Source organism: Bubalus kerabau, chromosome 4, assembly GCF_029407905.1.
Source record: "Bubalus kerabau isolate K-KA32 ecotype Philippines breed swamp buffalo chromosome 4, PCC_UOA_SB_1v2, whole genome shotgun sequence".
Lineage (NCBI taxonomy): Eukaryota > Metazoa > Chordata > Mammalia > Artiodactyla > Bovidae > Bubalus > Bubalus kerabau.
Window position 1 is genome coordinate 133,451,704 of NC_073627.1, and position 12,154 is coordinate 133,463,857.

Below are 12,154 nucleotides of genomic sequence, written 5' to 3' on the forward strand. Positions count from 1 at the left end.
AAATCAGGAACCTGAGCCTGGTCCTCAGTTTCCTCATTTGTAAAATTAGAGTTTGGAATGGCTAAGGTCTCCATCAGCTTTAATATTCTGTGATTTTTATGTAGTTATATAGAATATTGGTTGGGAAATCTAACTTTCTATCATATTTGAACCCTTTGAAGGTTTGTCTGTTAAACTTAGTATCTCCACTGTTTCCTCCCAAATTCAAAGTTAGAGTAATCTCTGGATCTATAATTGAATACTTTCAGTTCAGCATATTAATCTAAAGACCTGTAATATGTAGATAAAACATAATTCAAAATTGATTTTAAGGCAGTCTTCATTTTGTGGTCAGTGGGAAGTTCTGCAGGTGGCCACTGGGACCAGCAGCAAAGGGGGCTGGGGGTGGGGGGGACATTATGAGAGTTTTGCCACATCTTTTACAGGTACTTTTACCCCCAGCTGAAGTTCCCTCCTTCCTAAACTTTGGTTTTCCTGGAAGTAGAATGGACACAGAGAGTTTCCTTGATCAGCCTTCATCCCACATTCCCAGGAGGCAGCTCCTAGTTCATACAGGGAAGACTGAGTCCCTGAGTGCCACCCTCAGCCACAGTCACCCTGCCCAGGGGTGTGTAGGGGTTCAGATGAGCTAGTGAAGAGTTTTTAAAAATTGATTTTAAGTCATAAAAAGTAATGTCTTGGGCAAGTGACCTCTTGGGCATCTGATCAAACTGAAACTATTAAAAGCTTTATTTCAAATATGTATAAATTTCTCATTTAAGAGACAGAGGAAGAGAACGTTGAACTTTATCTAAGCCCTGTGCTCACAGAAAGCAGCAGTATTGGGATCACTTTCTGTGTTGTGAGAAACAGCCCACTGCTCAGTTCTCACATATTCCCCTCCTTCATAACGCCGTAAGAACTGCTGTTGGCTTCCTCCTTTTCCTATCGCTATAAAACTCCAGATCTCTTTCTTTTCTTTTGAGACAATCCTCATTAATGACTGCTCTTTCTGTTGTAATAGCCTGACTAAAACAGTCTCCTTCACTGTCTGGAGTATTCTGTCTTTGGCGATAGGTAGGTAGGTAGATGGATAGATAGATAGCAGGGAGCACTGAGGACTAGGATGAAATTACAGACATGGTGCTATTTCAGTTTAGGGTCAAGGAAGGTTTCTGTGAGGAGGTGACATTAAACTAAGATCTAAAATAGCAAGAAGAGCATGTCATGGATGGAGCAAGGGGAAGGGCCCTAGACTAGGTAGGGACAAGCTTGGTGTTTCCCAGAGGTCTGTAGCTGGGGAGTGGACTGGAGTCCAGCACAGTCCAGCACTGATAGAGGAGGTTGGTCAAGAGAAGTAAATAGAAATGATCCTGAAGGCCTTGTTGCACATGGTACAAACATTAATTTTCTTCAAAGTATAAAGGGAAGCCCTAGAGGCATTTAAATAGGAATAACATAATTTGATTTACCTTTTTAAGATAATGTTGCTGCATCACTATTTACAATAACCAGGATATGGAAGCAGCCTAGATGTCCATTGACAGATGAATGGATAAAGAAGTTGTGGTACATATATACAATGGAATATTGCTCAGTCATAAAAGGAACAAATTTGAGTCAGTTCTAGTGAGATGGATGAATCTAGAACCTGTTATACAGAGTGAAGTCATAGGAAAACATATATCGTACATTAACACATATATGTGGAATCTAGAAAAATGGTACTGATGAACCTAATTGCAGGACAGGAAAAGAGATGCAGACATGGAGAAGAGACTTGTGGTCACATGGAGGGAAGGAAAGGGTGGGACAAATTGAGAGAGTAGCATTGAAACATATACATTACCATATGCAAAGTAGATTGCCCGTCGGAAGTTGCTATATAACACAGGGAGCTCAACCTGGTGCTCTGTGACAACTTAGAGGGGTGGAATGGAATGAGGGTGTTGGAGGGAGGTTCAACAGGGAGGGAACATATGTATCATTATGGCTGACTCAAGTTGTATGGCAGAAACCCACACAATTTTGTAAAACAATTACTCTCCAATTAAAAATATTTTTTTTAAAGAAGATGATGTTGGAGAACGGATTTTATATAGAATAAAATAAATAAATAAATAAAATCCATGGAGAATAGAGTCAAAATAGGAAATTTGTAAGCCATGGCAATTGATGGGGCATGAGCTGATGATGTACAGTGGTAGTGATGATAGCAGTGACTATGGAGAAAAGTGAAAAGGTAGAGTTAATAGGACTTGCCGATGCAGCGCGCGTGGTGGGAAGTAAAGGACAAAAACGAATTAAGAATGACTCCCAGGTTTGATTTTTTTTTTTTTTTTGACTTGAGCAACTAGTTAGACACTAGTACCAGCATCTCCGGTTTGGGGGGGGGCAGAAACTGACTAGAATTTAAATTCAAATTCAGATATTAGAAGGAATCTTCTTGGGTAAGTATCAGACTTGCTGCTAATAAAAGCTAAATTCATCTGAAATCTTTATCTTCAGTCCAGTGAGCTTTCCTGAGCGGTAAGGGTGTGTGTGTGTGTGTGTGTACATGCAAACACATACAACTGGATGTCTATTGGATATCATGCAGGTATACGGAATTGAACATGACACACCAAAAGAGCTGAGACTGGGACCCTTCGGGGCACTGCTGCCTTGCTTGCACCTGGACAAACCTCTCCTTGAGCAACAAAATACAAAGAAATTATAAAGGACTAAAAATAACTGTGTGCATGCAAAGTTGGGGCAAATCATGGACAACAAGCTATAAAGAGATCAGGGGACTTCCCTGGTGGTCCAGCCCTTGAGAATACACCTTGCAATGCAGGGGCTGAGAATTCAATCCCTGGTTGGGGAACGAAGATCCCATGTGTCATAGAGCAATTAAACCCATGCACCACAGCTAGGGAGTCCGAGCGCTGCTGTGAAATATCTGGCATGACGTATAGAAGGTCCTGCATGATGCAACTAAGGTCCAAGGGAGCCAAATAAACAAATAAGTAAATAAATATTTTTTTTAAAAAGATAGAAAGAGATTTTAAAAAGACCATACTGCCACTTGTGAATAACCTGGAGGAAAAACAGGGTATCAGGAGCAAAAGCAGGATATTGTGCATGCCCTCTGCCCTCAACACCAAAGGGGTGGGAAAACACCTATGCCACCCCTCGGACACCCCTTGGGCACATTGTATCCTCACCCCATATAAGAAACCAGCTTGCCCCCAACTCAGGGAGCCAGCAAGGAAACCTGTCGTTTGTTCTCATTCCCCCTGCTGCATCAGAGGCCCCAGTAAAGCCTTGCCTGAATTTCCTGTCTGGCCTCTAGCCAAGTTCTATTGACTGGGGAAGGCCAAGAACCCTGTCTAATGGAAAAAACCACATTGTCTTCTCTTAAAATGTTTTGCTGCTCTTCCTCCTGTGTTTGACACTTTGGTGAATGGCATCAAAGCCCAGTCATTCATCCAGCCAGAAAGTTGACTGTTTCCCTGGTTTGTTCTTTATCCAATCTTCTCATCCACATCCAATTAAGCTCCATTAGTACAAACTTTATCACATCATTCATATTTCTTCATCTTTTTTCTTTATGACTTCAGACTGGAGGGGAAGAAAATTCTTCTCGCTCTCTTAGGTTCTCCAGCTGGACCTGTGAAATAAACTGAAAACAGAAAGATTAACATCAAAAAGTATATGCATTTATTTGATGATAAACGTTTTATGTGGCATGGGGCAGAATGGAGCAGTCTTCATAAAAAGAAGAGAAAAATTCTAAATATATAGCTAAAGGTGGAGGCTTTTGTATCATTTGGACAAAGAAGGATACATTTAAAGAGAAATGACAATATGAAGATAAGGAAATGTAAGCTTCTAGGGATGGCAAATTGTAGGAGGGCAAATATATGGGAAGCTGATCGTATATAATAACAAGTTAGCAGACTCTCAGTGCCTGCTCATCTCTGTTGATAAGATTGCTATTCCCTCCTTGGTACCTAAAGGGGAAGGGGGACATTGTCATGAGAGGAATTTGTTATCCTGCTTTCAGGTACATTGTAGGAAGGTAGAGAGTTCGTCCTGTGCTCTTTTTCTCAATTGCCTTCAGCTTGAAATAATCATTATGCTAGAGTGGCATCTTTTGGGTTGGCATTTTCTGATCTCCTGGTGTCTCAGATGGTGAAGAATCTGCCTGCAATGCAGGAGACCCAAGTTCAATTCTTGGGTCAGGAAGATCCCCTGGAGAAGGGAATGGCTACTTACTCCAGGATTCTTGCCTGGAAAATCGCCTGGATAGAGGAGCCTTGGCAGGCTACTGTTCACAGGGTCATGATGAGTCAGACATGACTTATCAACTGAATAACAGCAGAAAAGAAAAGAAAGAAGCACTGAACCCACAAACTTATAGGCAAGAAGCAAACAAGGAGACCATGCAGCTGCTGCTGCTGCTAAGTCACTTCAGTCGTGTCCAACTCTGTGTGACCCCATAGACAGCAGCCCACTAGGCTCCTCCATTCCTGGGATTCTCCAGGCAAGAACGCTCGAGTGGGTTGCCATTTCCTTCTCCAATGCATGAAAGTGAAAAGTGAAAGTGAAGTTGCTCAGTCATGTCTGACTCTTCATGACCCAATGGACTGCAGCCTACCAGACTCCTCCATCCATGGGAGTTTTCAGGCAAGAGTACTGGAGTGGGTTGCCATTGCCTTCTCTGATTCAGCTGCAAACACAGGCAACTTTTCATAGAAAAAATAGGATAACTCAGAGGATGGCAACAGTAGCCCAAAAGGCAGAGCCTTAGAGAGCTGCAGGAAAGGAATAAAACTGAATCAAGAAACTTCCCAATCAAGACAGTTCCAACTGGATTTCAGAATTGATATGCATCAATGACCATTTTTATCCTCTTTTAAAATGGAACTGCCTTAGTGGTTTTGGCTTCTCTGGTGGCTCAGCAGTAAAGAATCTGCCAGCAAGGCTGGAGACTCAGAAGAACCAGGTTTGATCCCTGGGTTGGGAAGATCCCTTGGAGGAGGGCATGGCAACCCACTCCAGTATTCTTGCCTGGGAAATTCCATGGACAGAGGAGCCTGGTGGGCTCTAGTCCACAGGGTCAAAAGAGTCAGACACAACTGAAGCGACTGAGCTGGCATGCACTTAGTGGTTTATTCTGTGTCTGTCCCACTGTTACATGTTGAATATGTGGCGCAAATAATTTGTCTGCTTAGTTTACAGGTATTTAGGTTAACGGGACCTGTACTTTAAGACCTATACACAAATAATCAGGCCTACACTTACACTGATTTATAGGGCAAGATCCTAGACTTCCAGCAAATGCCACAAAGGGTCAAGACATATGACTTCTGGAGAACGAGTAAGTGTATTTTTGGGTAGGTGGGCCAGAGGGAGATGTCAATTATGGGAGGCCAGAGGTAAGACTGGGTAGGCAGCTTCCAAGATCACCCAATTTCTGTTATCTATGATCTTGTGCAGTCCCCGCCCCCATGAAACAAGGGTGACATGTATAATCAAGAGGATATTACAGAAGTGATAGTATGTGGCTTTTGTGGCTAGGTTATACAGCACACAGAAGTTTTCTGGTGGCTGTTGCTTGGATTGCTTGCTCTGGGGGAAGCCAGTATCTTCTAGTAAAGACACTTAAACAGCCCAACAGCCCTGTGGAGAAGTGCAGATGGCAAAGAACAAAGACCTCCTGTCAACCGTCAGTATCAACTCACCATCCATGTGGGTAAGCCATTTTGGAAGCAAATTCTTCAACCCTGGTCAAGTCTTGGATGACTGCAGCTCCAGCTGATGACTCGACTACAATCTCATGAGCCAGGACCACACAGTTAATTTACCCCCAAGTTCCTGACCTACCGAAATGAGATAATAAACGTTTATTGCTATTGTGAGTCACTAAATTTTACTGTGATTGGCAGAAAGAAACAGCTAATTCAAGAGACTTAAGTACTTTAATGAGTAACAAAGGTAATCAACAACTAAATACAGTGGAATGATGATAACGGGAGTACAGAGGGAGGCTGATGATGTGCATGTAAATGAGCAAAACCTTCATCTGCCACATTATAAATTGATAATGCCTAAAATTAAAAAAAAAAAGAAATAGGCGAGTAAAAGTGTTTTTAGAAATTTGAAAAATTAAAGATGTAAATGTAGAAGTGATTTAAAGTGGCTGCCTCTGGAGCAGAGAATTGCCCCTGCTCATTATAAGTCCTCTGTTCTGTTTGAGTTTTAAGCCAAACTCACATTATACATTACATTAAAAAAAAAAATTGGGGAATTTAAAATAGGTCAAAAATTAAATCAAATGTATCTCTCAATATAAATATATATGCTAACAATATATGTCTATGTCAGATATTTTCAACTCTCATTTAATTTAAGGGATACTTTAAACATTTAGCTTTGTTCTAAACATGAGAACACTGAACAGGAATATGTCTCAGAATCCTCATAATCAAATACATCAAAATTGTTCTTGGGTAAAAAGTTTAGAACTGATGTGTCACAGCTTCTACATTGTAAAAGTTTGAATATCTTTACAGAAACATTCATTTAACTGCCTAGAAGTCTATCTTTCATGTTGCATTATAACTTCAGGAAAGGAAAATATGTGATATAAACTCCCCTATTAAAAGCAAATGACTGGGTATTTGTCTTTGTCTGGTTTATTCCACTAAGCTAACAGTCTCCAGATATGTTTCACTTACATGTGGAATATAAAAATATAAAACAAATGAGTGAATATAACAAAACAGAAACAGACTCAAAATACAGGGAACAGACTAGTGATTACCGGTAGAGAGAGGACTAGGGGAAGAGGCAAAATAGAGCAAGGGGATTAAGTACAAACGACGAGGTGTAAAATAGATCAGATACAAAGATGTAATATACAGCACATGGAATATAATAAATATTTTATACTAACTTTAGAGTATATCCATAAAATCATTGAATCACTATGTTGTACACCTGAAACTAATATAATACTGTAAATTTTAAAAAAGGAAATGACTTAGCTATGATCACAAAGTAAAATACAACCTTACACAGTATGCTCAAGGAATATTTAAAACAAAAGAACTAAAAAATGCTGAGAATAAAAAGAGTTAGCAAAGACATACCATGCAATTAAAAGCAAAAAACAGGAGTCATAAGCTTAATGGCAGACTAAGTTATTTTCAGAGCCAAAAGCATGAAGCGAGATGAAGATACTATTTAATAATAAAATGCACAACCTAAAATAAAAATCTAACAGTTTCTAGTATATCAAACCGTACAACATTAAGATTCACATAGAAAACTTCATAGGAACTAAAAAATACACATAATCAAAACTTTAAATCACTGTCTCAACCTATGAATATTCAAGTGGTCAAAAATTAGGTAGTAGCTGAGAAAGTCATAATTCAAAAAGACATATGCACCTCAATGTTCACTGAAGCACTATTTACAATAGCCAGGACATGGAAGCAACCCAGATGTCCATCAACAGATGAATGGATAAAGAAGTTGTAGTTCATATATACAATGGAATATTACCCAGAAATAAAAAGGAATGAATTTGAGTCAGTTCTAGTGATGTGGATTAACCTAGAGCCTGTTATACAGAGTGAAGTAAGTTAGAAAGAGAAAAATAAATATCGTATATTAACACATATAAATGGAATTTAGAAAAATGGTACAGATGAACCTATTTGCAGGTCAGGAATAGAGATGCAGACACAGAGAACAGACTTGTGGACACAGTAGGGAGTGGGGGTGAGGAAGGGTGGGATGAATTGAGAGACTAGCATTGAGACATATACACTACCATATGTAAAATAGGGGCTTCCCTTGTGGCTCAGCTGGTAAAGAATCTGCCTGCAATGCAGGAGACCTGGGTTCAATCCCTGGGTTTGGAAGATCCCCTAGAGGAGGGAAAGGCTACCCACTCCAGTGTTCTGGCCTGGAGAATTCCATGGACTGTATAGCCCATGGGGTAGCAAAGAGTCGGACATGGCTGAGTGACTTTCACTTTCACATGTAAGATACATAGCTGGTGAGAAGTTGCTGTATAACTGGTTGAGCACCAGTTGCTCAGCTTGGTGCTCTGTAACAGCATAGAGGGGTGGGATGGGGTGGGGGCTGGAAAGGAGGTTCAAGAGGGAGGGTACATAAGTCTATCTAAGGCTGATTCATGTTGTTGTATGGCAGAAATCAACACAACACTGTATAGCAATCATCTTCAAAATAAAAAAAAAACAATTAGATAATAGAATAAAGGCCCAAATAACAATGAAATGAGGCTATTCTTACTGTTTGTTATCTCTATAATTTTCTCCTTGATATAGGAAAAGTATCTTTTTTTCAAGTACCCATGGAACACTATAAAAATAATTGCCCATAAATGCTGTGCTATTAATTAAATCTTGATGAATTCCAAAAAGTAGACATGGTACAGATGGCCATGATCATAGTAAAATAAAACTAAAACTAGAAAAGAAAGAGAAACAAAATCTACAATAAAGAGATGAAAATTAAAAAAAAAAACATTTTCTAATCAAATTCAGCTAAAGCAATGTTTGTACCTATCTTAAAAAATAAGAAATGAAAATAAATGAAACATTTATTCAGAGATGAGAAAAATAATAACAAAATAAATCTAAAGGTACAGAAACAAGGAAACCATAGAGAGAAGAACAGAAAGTAAGAAACAAGAAAAAAATAGAATAAATAAATCCAAATGCTTGGTTATTAAAAGGTTGAGTATGTAATTAGCTAACCATATAAAAATGAAAACTCATAAATTCAGAAGACAAGAAAGGATTTTGGAGAAATAACCACAGATCTAGAGGAAATTTAAGTTATCATAAATAATCATGAGACTACTTTGCTGAACTCTATATAAATAAATTTTAGAATCTTGTTAAAAAAACAAGGCTATATAAATGCTAGAAATGAAGAGAAAATTATGATAACATGAAGATGAAAAGATTATGTATCTGAAAACCCTAACATTAAAAATTGAAATTTTATTATATATGATACAAAATTCAGTATTCTGGCTGGGGGTAAGATTAATACACAAAAAGTCTACAGTCTTCATATTTATAAACAACAAATTGAAATAAAATGAAATAAACCAATCTATTTACAACAGCAACAAAAATAATCAAATATTTAGGAACCACTTTAACAAGGAATAAAAATAGACCTTATTATTATAGACATTATTTATCAATATCACTAAATTATTATTTTGGACACAAAAGAAAATGAACAAATGGAATGACATACCACAGTCTTGATTAGCATTGTAGATTTAAAATAATCATAAAAATATATTTTATCACTAAATTAATCAGTGAATTTTATGTGCAACCATTAAATGTGTCAATAAGACATTTTTAAAAAAAATTTGGCTTCACTGGGTCTTAGTTGTGGCACTTGGGGTCTTTCAATTCAGTTCAGTCGCTCAGTCGTGTCTGACTCTTTGTAACCCCATGTACTGCAGCATGCCAGGCTTCCCTGTCCATCACCAATTCCTGGAGCTTGCTCAAACGCATGTCCATGGAGTAAGTGATGCCATCCAACCATTTCATACTCTGTCGTCCCCTTCTTCTCCTGCCTTCCATTTTTCCCAGCATCAGTCTTTTCCAATGAGTTGGCTGTTTGCATCAGGTGGCCAAAGTACTGGTGTTTCAGCTTCAGCATCAGTCCTTCCAATGAATTCAGGACTGATTTCCTTTAGGATTGACTGGTTGGATTTTCTTGCAGTCCAGGGGACTCTCAAAAGTCTTCTCCAACACCACAGTTCAAAAGAATCAATTCTTTAGTGCTCACCTTTCTTTATAGTCCAACTTTCAGGTCCATACACGACTACTGGAAAAACCATAGCTTTGACTAGATGGGCCTTTGTTGGCAAAGTAACGTCTCTGCTTTTTAATATGCTGTTTAGGTTTATCATAGCCTTTCTTCCAAGAAGTGTCTTTTAATTTCATGGCTGCAGTCACCATCTGCAGTGATTTTGGAGCCCAAGAAAATGAAGTCTGTCACTGTTACCCGTTTCCCCATTTATTTGCCATGAAGTGTTGGAACTGGATGTCATGATCTTCATTTTTTGAATGTTTTTGAGTTTCAAGTCAGATTCTTACTCTCCTCTTTTATTTTAATCAAGAGCCTCTTTAGTTCCTCTTTGCTTTCTGCATAAGAGTGGTTTCATCTGTATATCTGAGGTTATTGATTTTTCTCTCCCGGCAATCTTGATTCCAGCTTGTGCTTCACCCAGCCTGGCATTTCACATGATGTACTCTGCATATAAGTTAAATCAACTGTACTTCAATAAAAAAAATAACATTACCTAACTTGAATATTTGTCCCTCAAGAAACTAGTGCCCAAATGAGATGTTTATACTGAGGATGAATGTAAACTGAGAATGAATAATGGAACATGGAGGAAATATTTATGTATTTGGCATTATTTCATCTGAGGAAGTGAAGTCTAAAGTAGTTGTTTTCAATTGTGTGAAGAAAATAATGGCAACCAGCTATGTTTCATCTCAGCTAAGCCTGAAGCAAGAAGGAAATAGGGCAGAAGGAACTAGAATGATGAACTACAGGATCTTTACAGAGGGCCAGGCTCTGTGTCTGGGCTCTGAAACTAGGTCACTGGGCCATGCTCTTCTATGGAAATTGCTTAAAGGTCCCTTCATTATCCTATTTGCATATCATCTTCACCAAGCACAAGACAAATGACAATTTACTGATAGCTCTGATTTCTGTCTGATGCAGAGAGCTGGATGAGGTTATTACAGGACAGCAAGGCTGAGGAGACTTAGAGGTTACTGTGGGGCAACAGGAACTGGTAGTCCTGCTCTCCCGATGGGGAGGACTCAGTTCTTACGATCCAGTTACAGTGGCCTCCAGATGGAAGGCGCATTTAAGACAGAGAGTCACACTGCTGAGCTTAGGAAGCCACCCTGGATTCTCTTCCAGTGGACTAGGGGGACTCTGCTGCAGGAATGTGTGTGAGATAACTCCAGGACCTTTACCCAGTGGGTGGAGAAGCTAAAAGAAACTCTCAACAGAAAGCAAGGAGTAAAGAGAAAATTGGTAGAACCATCAGGGAAGTAACATGATGGCAAAATAAGTTAACTTCTTACTATTTGGGATTATTTAACTTTTCCACGTCAAAATAGTCAAAAGGAGACTTGTTTACCTTTAAATTCTCTGAAGGGTTGTTTCTTCTTCCTCTGCTTCTTGGCTTGATTTTCCATATGTTTCCAAGCATATAGATCACATGGTATCTTTTCCCTTGCTTAAAGCTCCAGAAAAGACTTTCCATGCTGGAGGGGCTGCTGTAGCCTCTTTGAGGGGTTAGTAAGGTCAGGACACTCCCTTCCATTAGTGAAATAGGCCAGGATTATATGACTAAATGGTGTGATTTAAGAGGTAAAAGTGCCTTAGGGAAAATAAATGTTTCTCAGTTGCTGGGGGCGTAGATAGTTCTCAACTACATAAATTATAATTTGTCTAGCATGGGACTTCTGTGCCAGTTCAGTGGTTAAGACCTTGCCATCCAATGCAGTGACTGCAGTTTCCATCCTTGGTCAGGGAACTAAGACCTCCTGTGCCTTATGGCCAAAAACCCAAAATATAAAAAAACAAAAGTGACATGTAATGAATTCAGTAAAGACTTTAAAGATGGTCCACATCAAAAAAAAAAAAAAAATCTGTCTAGCAACAAAAAGGTTCTGATGTACCTTAAAATATAAATGTTTTTACAATAAAGCCTTTAAAGGAAAGGAACCATGAAGGTCAAATTTCAACATGAAAGCAGAGGGCTGTGAGTAAACAGAAAGATCCAACATGAAGTCCTACAGGATTAGCAAAACTGAGCCAAAATTCAGTTCTATTTCTTGCAGCCAAAATAAGGCAGCTGAAATGTAATGCCCTTAGAGGTCATTTTCTGACATGGATTGTGTAAGTGACTAAGAGCAGATTGTTTTCTTGGAACTGGATTTGATTGGAAGAGAGGGGAAAAAAAATTAAAGTTTTCCAAGGACAATCAAGACTGTCTCTAATATTCTGTCCTTCCTGTCTCCCACCCCCAGGATCCAATCACAGAAAACTACTGTGACTCCTCCACTCCAACCTCTGCCCTGAACCACATCTATTT

The 12,154-nt window shown here is 38.9% G+C and overlaps 1 long non-coding RNA gene across 1 annotated transcript; it reads right to left on the bottom strand.

The window, feature by feature from the left end:
- Nucleotides 1-2,339: 2,339 nt before the first annotated feature.
- Nucleotides 2,340-11,708, bottom strand: LOC129651627 (uncharacterized). Its single transcript, XR_008714253.1, has 3 exons — nt 11,195-11,708; nt 5,709-5,846; nt 2,340-3,643 (listed from the first exon to the last, which is right to left on the bottom strand). It is a non-coding gene; the product is annotated as an uncharacterized LOC129651627 (long non-coding RNA).
- Between the last annotated feature and the right edge of the window lie 446 nt (nt 11,709-12,154).